Source organism: Lycium barbarum, chromosome 5 (assembly GCF_019175385.1).
Source record: "Lycium barbarum isolate Lr01 chromosome 5, ASM1917538v2, whole genome shotgun sequence".
NCBI lineage: Eukaryota > Viridiplantae > Streptophyta > Magnoliopsida > Solanales > Solanaceae > Lycium > Lycium barbarum.
In genome coordinates this window covers 10,865,716-10,873,358 of record NC_083341.1, presented here as the reverse complement: position 1 = coordinate 10,873,358, position 7,643 = coordinate 10,865,716, and the positions used below count along the sequence as shown (strand labels likewise).

General features: G+C 35.6%; 1 long non-coding RNA gene across 1 annotated transcript; it reads left to right on the top strand.

The window, feature by feature from the left end:
* The first annotated feature begins 1,350 nt into the window (after positions 1-1,350).
* LOC132640429 (uncharacterized) lies at positions 1,351-5,219 on the top strand. Its single transcript, XR_009582234.1, has 2 exons — positions 1,351-2,510; positions 3,140-5,219. It is a non-coding gene; the product is annotated as an uncharacterized LOC132640429 (long non-coding RNA).
* Positions 5,220-7,643: the final 2,424 nt, after the last annotated feature.

The following is a 7,643-nucleotide window of genomic DNA, read 5'->3' as shown; positions in this document are numbered from 1 at the left end:
GTTTGCTTCTATTCGCGGTCTTATTGCACCGACTGATTTTACTTTTTCTCTTTTACTCTTTATTGGATAATGATTCAATAACTATGCATGATTCTTGCTAAGATGATTAGCATAGGATGTTACTAACCATCAAATATCTATTGAATTATAGGGGATTCATCTATCAAAAGCTTGGAAATTTTTTAGTTGAACTTTTTTTATTTTTTCTTAAGGACCGCGCAAAGCGCGGGTACATAGGCCCGCCACGTGGCACCTCTCATCAATCAGAAAACACATTTTTCTTTTTTCTCATAATTTTGGGTTTAACTTCTATTTTCCCTATTTATTTTTGTTTTAGAAAAGAACTAGTATACAGGCCTGCGGGCATAAAAAAAATCAAAGCACGACTGGGTATCAAGACAGGAGGGATGTTTTTTTCCTCCATAAATATGAATTTGAAAAGTTGCAACAGTCCATAAATAATACTCCCTCTTTTTCGATTTATATGAACTTATTTCTTTTTTAGTCCGTGCCAAAATGAATGACCTCTTTTTTAATTTGAAAATAAATTCACTTTATGAAATAATTTACAGTCACACAAATATTCAAGACTTATTTTGAACCATAAGTTTTAAAAGTCTTCCCTCTTTTTTAAATATCGTGTTCAGTCAAATGAATTCACATAAATTGAAACGGAGGGAGTAGAATATGAAAGGCGATAAGATAACAAACATCTTTGAGACGGTTCTTTCGCTAAAGTGTGAACATTATTTTTTTTTTTTTTTTGGTACCAAGTGTCAAAATTTACGGCAGAAAGAAAAGAACTTCCAAAACCTTTTGGCCAACATGGCCCTATACGGCTCACAAGGTTGGTAATACAGGAGCCGGGTTGCACGACTCCATTTGCAAACTAACTACTACATTACTCAAGAGTAGAAGTTCATATTTTGTAATGCTTTTTTGATAACTTAGTCTACATATTTGCTCTACAAAATATCTCCTGTATTACCAACCTTGTCAATTTGTGACCGTGGCGGCCCTTCTCTGTTTGTCCTGAAAGACTCTATAATTCATTTCTTGCCATATGTTAAGCCACAACCCATTTCTCTGCAAAATTTCAGCATTTGCAGACTTTTATTTTTGTTAAGCCACAACCCATACCAGTTCTTCGTCCCATTTTATATGAAGGTGTTTGAATTGACACAGAGTTTAAGTAAGAAAGGAAGACTTTTGAAACTTGTGATCTAAAATAAGGCATTGAGAAATGTGTGGCTACAAATCATTTCATTAAGGGTAAAATGAGATATTTAAAGTTACATTATTACTCAATATAGAAATGTGTCATTCTTTTTTGGACTAACTAAAAATAAAAGAGTTTCATGTAAATTGGGACGGAGAAAGTATATATACATATATAGTGATATTACGTCAATAGATTATAGACGGTGGTAATCATAGCTAAACCACCAATCAAAGAATGCACAATCTGCAAACATAAAGATGTCAGTAATATTAAATCAAGAATATCAAATAGGCGAAAAATTGGATCTTGGCTGGTAGAAAGAAGGGGAAGAGACTAAGGGCAATAACAACAATGAACACATGACTTTTCATTTTTCTGTAGTTGAAGACGCAACTCTGGTTTTTTTCCATTTTTTAAATAAAGGGTAGTTTTTTTTTTTTAAAAAAAAAGGAATAGGCCAAAAAATTGAGGAAAAAAATTAAGAATAATGATAAAGAAATCTGATACACAAAGAATGACTAATACACAAGTCTAATGAAGAAATGCAGACCTTTTAGAAGTTTGAAAATCATCCATGGAGTCTATTTCAAGTTCATCCATCTTCTCTACAAGAAAGAGATCTCCTACAAGGAAGTGATATTTATTGGAATCACTTGCACCATTTGCTTGCACTCGTAAATCACAATTCCTTTGGTAACTTAATCTTAATTGCAATGTAAATTCTCCTTGCGTGACCCTGGTTGGAATCCTCCATCATGAATGGATATATACTTAAGAAGGGAATGCAGATAAATTATAGAACTGCAAAGGGGAATATAGGTATTTGCCGTTACAAGTGATTAAGGTGAGTAAAAGGTGTCCTTTGGAACAGGTGTCATTAAAAGGACAATAAATTGGGGGAAAAGGCCAAAAACTAATAAGTTATTAAGAGGGGGTGATAAAGTGCCTTTTGGAATAGCTGCAATTAAGGCTTTTGCTGAAGTGTCTTTTAGATTTTTAGCCGAACAGCATTAACAATTAATTGGGAAAAAATTTAAAAAAAAAAGCTAAAAACTGAGAAAAAAGATAAATGTGTTTTTTTATTTGAGAGAGTGTCGTATCATCGGGCCTATGTATCTCTTTTAATTATACATAGATATAGATATAGATAGTCACTTCCCTCGCATCTTTTCCTCATTATTTTCCCACTCATCGCTTCACTTCCTCTTCCTCTTCCGTTACAACCCTTACGCTCAGACCGCTTCTTCCTTGCATTCTCTTCTTTCTGCTTTATCTCTCTGTTGCCAAGGTATTCTCCTCTTTTAACTTCTTCAGATTTTTAGGTTTCCTTTGATATTTCTATGGCATCTATTCTCTAGAATCCTCTTTTCCCAGATTTGTAGGCTTTCCCTCGAGTTGCTGTTTTTAAAATTTGTTTTCTATCTTAACATTCATTCTCCGTTGTTGATTTTTGGATTTGACTGTAGGTTACTTGTAGCAATCAAATTTGCATATCTTTGCTAAATATTTTGTCCACTTTGCAAGATTCAAATATTACTCTTGAAAGACGAAAAATATGCATAAATTGTGTTCTTACACTTGGAGGATTTAAAATTTGTTTCAATTTCAATCGGAGTTTATTGAAAATAAGCCGTGTGATCCTGAGAGACAAACTTTTCAGGTCCTCCATTTTGTTCAACCAAAAGCACAGACAATCTGTTGCCGGAGACGTAAACAAAAATGTCGAAACGTTTGGATTTGTTCATGAATTTCTTTTTCACTATAAAGAAAAAGTTTTACCAATCTGTTGCTGGAGATGAAAAAAAATTGCAGACCGTCTGGATTTGGTTTCTCACTTCACTTTTCTTTTGAATTCCTCTGCTAATCTCTGTATTATTTTATCCTTACCATTTTACATTTTCTTTTATCGTACTCCAGTTACTTGTGCTTTGGTCTATTTATTCCAGTCCGTTGCATCACATCAGTGCAGAGGAACTACTACATCACAAATTGTGCCCAACTTAATTGTGGAAAAATAGGAAGAATACGAGATACTTATTATGACGCCCATGAACTGTTCGAAAAGATGCCCTATAGAGATCTTGCCCATGCCTTCAGAGAAAGGTATTAATTACTCAACAGATGAAAGATGCCCTATAGGGACAGCTTCAGGAAAGGGTATTATTTATTCAACAAACAGGTCAGTAATTCTTTGAAAGTAAATCTTTACCTATATGTGTTCTTGGGTTATATTTGCAGCATGTAAAATCTACACCTTTTTAGTTTAACAACTAATATATTCCACAATTACACTCAACCTGGTTCAACGCCTAATCTAATGGTGTAGGTGTTTTCCTTTTCTTTTTCTCTGTTAGACACTTTCTAATATCACCATTGCTAAGGTTTTGTACTTAGGTCCCTTTGCATCCTAATGATACTTTTGAAGTCAGCATAACAAAGGAAGGATATGGACCTAATATAGTAAATTAAGTTATATACAATGGTAGTACAATGAACTTGTATACTATCTGTGTAACTTTAACATATTATTGCAGGTTATTTACTCTTTTATAAACTATTTGTTGTAAAAAGTTACATACCCCTGCAGGTAACTTAACCTTATAGTGTAAAAAAATTATACATCACCACCATGAGTGCACAAAACTTTCTCATTTAAAATTAGGTGTATGTATGTGATTGATGGAAGTTAGTGTAGCAAAGGTTCTCCACTGTTAAAACTAAGAAACTCATTGTTTTTTTCTACCTGTCGATGGACAAAGGTTCTCCAATGTATCAAAAAATTCGGCGAATGATTTGGAAACATGTAAGAAATCGGTAGTGTCAGGAATTGGTAATTGAATAGCCAACGTCGATATCTATGTCTTTCGATACTATGGCTCGAGTTCTTATATTGGTTATTCTCCTGCTCCGGCAAACAATTCGTTTCCTCTGGATATGAAGTCAGCATTTTCTTTCTTACACTGTGTATTAGAGATCGGTAAATTGGTTTAATTTCTAAGCGCTGAGATTTATGTCATTCGATGACCGTAAGTCGAACGAATCCTTATGTTGATTCTCCTGCTTCTACCAACATTTTTTCGGCCTTCAGTACTAATACAATGTTTTCTTTCTTAGTTCGCATAAATATACCGTATACTAGAGATTGGTTTCCAAATTGGTTCAAATTATATTTGTTTTAATAAAAAAGAAACAATATGAAAAAGAAGAGTAATGCACTGATTTGCATGTAGCTAACAGATGCATATTGTTAATTGTTAACGGACCAGAATGTAGTTCTGTCTTATTGGATGTTGTTTTACCATTTCAATTGATAGCTATGGAACTTTAGTATTCTTTCTATTTTTTGGAAAAAAAGATAAGTAAAGTAACTTTTTTGAGTAAAGAAACAGCATCAAGAGAATGCTGGCAGTTACAGCCTACAAGTATGGAACTTTGCTTTCCTCATAGCACCTTCTGGTTCCAGCTGGACGTTGTGATTTTTAGCCTACGGGTACGAAACTTTGCTTAATTATTGTTATTTTGGTTACAGATTTGGTTATAGATTTGTGTCTAACAGTCTAAGTAATATATGTACCTAACTCTTCAAAAAACAAGAATATTGACTAGCACACTTTCTAACCTGAAGTTGAAGAACATAATTTGTACTAATGATATAAGTGATCATGAAGATGAAAAGGATACTGAATAGAGCCACATTCCCTCGGAGAAACAGAAATTTGCCCCCAGAAAGAGACTCCTGCTTCTTAATCCTGGTGGTGTTCTGATTCTTAAGGTGAACCGTCAAGACCGTGGCCACTGTTCTAAGCTACATCACAGACTTGGTTCGCGGAAGCTTTACATATTTCTCTGTTTTCTTTAAACTGTCTTCTCTTCTTCTTTTTCCCAGATATTTAGTACTTACGTCTATTAGATACACTTTGCTGGACTTCCCGATCTCTTTTGTAATCTTGATAAGTGAAATTCGTGCACAAAAGAATATGTATTACGAAGTTATAAAGACTGTCTAATGCTTGTGGTTTGAGGAGAAAAATCGAGTAACTGTTCAGTGTAGTGAAAAATTTAAATATAAAGTGTGGGGGGGGTGTCACGCCCCGAACCATGGCCTGGACGTAACACGGCACTCGGTGCCTGACTACATGTGACCGAGCGAACCACATGACTTGCTGAATCATCATGATGCATAACATAAGCGGAATATAACATGAATGCATGATGAGCCTTTATAAAACATAATAAGTCATAATACTTAATAAAGTACTTGTTTAAACATGAGTGAGCCGAAATGGCTATGCGACTTCGATTATCTGACATGACATAACTGTCTGTTCTAGTCTATGAAACCTCTATCATGAGTCTGACTGAAAAACATACTTACTGGGACAAGGCCCCCAGCATACCTTTAGATGCATAACTAATCATAAGATAAAAGTTGACTAAACCCCGAATGAGATGGGGCTCACAAATAAGCTGATACGAATGCTGTCCTACTGAGCAGATGTGTCGTCCTGTATATCAGTACCTGCATCGTGAAATGCAGGCCCCCGGGCAATAAAAAGGGGACGTCAGCACATTGAATGTACTGGTATGTAAAGCAACCGGAAGAAACAACATGGAACATGGAATAACATAGTAAGAACTGAAAACTTGGACATGAACATGAGCATGAGCATGAATACAAAATCATGAAAATTTAAAACTGAAACTGAGTACTGGAAGCATGAGATAGTCTGTAGTAATCTGTAATAATCTGTAATACCGACATAAACCACCACGGGGAGGAGCGTGGAGTCTGATCTCTGCCCGATCAGCTAAGCCATCTCGTACCTTGCCGGGGCACGAGACATGAACATAACATGAATGGATCCAAATCCCTCAATGGGGAACATATAAAGGAATCGTCCTACTGGGCGGAGCGATTCTTATCCTACGTTGGCATACGTAGTTTCAGGCTATCTGAGCCTTCTCGGTATTATTACAACTCCCGAACATGAAAATAATATAGTTGGCTAAGAAGCCCATGACTTTCGTGAATTAACTTGTACTTGTCTTGAAATCATGATTTCACGAAAGGACTTGTAAACATATTTTCATGAAATAACTTGTAAACTTGATCATGAGAAATACCATAATGCATAATCATACGTTTGTAGTTGACTTGAAAACATGCTTGTAATTTGTAAAATAACATTTTACAATTTCATATAAACATCATGAGAACACATGAGGAAGAATTCATGATTCATGGATTAAGCTAGGATTCCTAATGTCCGAAATGGAGGTTTAGGAACACAATAACGAACATCTATACGGAATTCATGTACATACATACATACATAATTACGGGCTACCAATACATTGGGTTTAATGCCCTAGGAGTTGAACTTCATGGAATTTACTAAACGGATCATGGGGAAGAACATAGAAGTTCCCACATGTGGATGCAAGTTCTACATACCTTAACTTTCTGCTTTTGAGCGTATCACAATGTCCTTCAACCCCTTCAACTTCAATCTATAGCAATACAAGTCATAGGGATTCTATATTAGCAACAATATCCATGTTTTATTCATCTAAGCATTTTATCAAACACTTAGTGGGCATGAAGCTCTATAACCCCCATTAATGGTGTTTTCTTCACCAAATCTCCATTCTTTTACTTCTAACAATTTATACAATCTCAATTAGGTGTAACTAACATCATTCTTCATCACCCATATGAATACAACAATCCCAAGCCAACAATTCAACAATTCTAGCATAGTCCATATAATTCTCTTCACAAACCCAATTATTATACTCCCAAGAATTCATCAATTCATAACTATAAATGATTGGGGAGTAGAAATATTACCTTTTGGGTAGTCACCACGAAATCAACACCCCCAAGTCCGATCTTGGGCTTAAAATGACGACAACGACTTGTACTACACTTTTTCCTTCACGAACTTTGGGATTCGGGGCCTTAAACTTGGTTGATTTTCTACTTTCTCTCTCTAATTTCCCTTCCCTCTCACTTCCTCTCTCTAAAATCTGAGTTTTGGAGGAAAAATGGGTTGTTAGGGTAATATTTTCTTTATATACCAAGGGGAAAATGGGTTGACCCAACTTGAAAACGGGTTGGGACCTATCTGTCTTAAAACGTCCATATCTCCTTATCCCGACGTCTCCTGTGAACCCACAACCTATGGTTGGAAAGGTTTTTCAATTATCTACAACTTTCGTTCTTTGAGTTTTCCCACATTCCCAAGTTATGATAGGGTTATGGCCTCCCGAAGTCAGGTGACCCGAAACGTATATACGGACCAAGATACGGTCACTGTTACGGTCCCGTAACACGAGATACGGACCGTAACTTGGTACCGTATCTTGGTGAAAATTTCCAGTGAGTTTCTGGAAATTTTCGGGACGTTACGGTCCACTG